General features: G+C 36.3%; 1 non-coding gene across 1 annotated transcript; it reads left to right on the top strand.

Moving 5' to 3' along the window:
• Nucleotides 1–311: 311 nt before the first annotated feature.
• On the top strand, nt 312–418 carry LOC131492331 (U6 spliceosomal RNA). The gene has a single exon (XR_009252019.1). It is a non-coding gene; the product is annotated as a U6 spliceosomal RNA (small nuclear RNA).
• Nucleotides 419–689: the final 271 nt, after the last annotated feature.

Raw genomic sequence — 689 nt, 5'->3', positions numbered from 1 at the left:
AGGATTTGAATTTATGTTTAACTCGTACTTAAGCCCAAGCGCATAACTACTGGGAGCCCTGTAAATTTGTGTCATCCACACACTGATAAAAATGATTTGATCACTTTATCGAGTGTTTGGAAACTTGAGACAGAAATTCACGAGGCCCAAGTACTGAGGGGTTGGGAAAGTCCCTTCTTCCTATGGACAGAAAACAAACAACAAAACAAATGAAAAGCATTTATAAAACGTAGTAAGGAAATGTACAACTGCTTAGGAAATTTAAAGTTACTGTATGAATATATATTCCAATGTTTAAATTCAGCGGTCTTGTGCTCGCTTTGGCAGCACATATACTAAATTTGGAAAGATACAGAGAAGATTAGCATGGGCCCTACGCAACAATGATATGCAAACTCATGAACTGTTGCATATGTTCATTCATTCATTCATTCATTCAGCGGTCTTTATAAAGGAAAAAAGCATCATTGAAATCTATAAGCACCACTTCCTTATTACTCCCCAATTATATTAACAAACAACAACCATGAAAAACAACTGAGTGTTTATCCTCTACTCAAACTAAACTCATGTTTTCAGTAGCCTGTACATTTCATTTAATTTTTTAATGTTTATTTCCACAAACCTCTTTTCTTCTTTCCTTGCTCCCTCCCTGCCTTCCTTCCTTCCTTCCTTCCTTCCTTCCTTCC

The sequence above is a fragment of the Neofelis nebulosa genome, chromosome 12 (assembly GCF_028018385.1).
Source record: "Neofelis nebulosa isolate mNeoNeb1 chromosome 12, mNeoNeb1.pri, whole genome shotgun sequence".
Classification (NCBI taxonomy): domain Eukaryota; kingdom Metazoa; phylum Chordata; class Mammalia; order Carnivora; family Felidae; genus Neofelis; species Neofelis nebulosa.
This window is presented reverse-complemented; position numbering and strand designations above follow the sequence as displayed.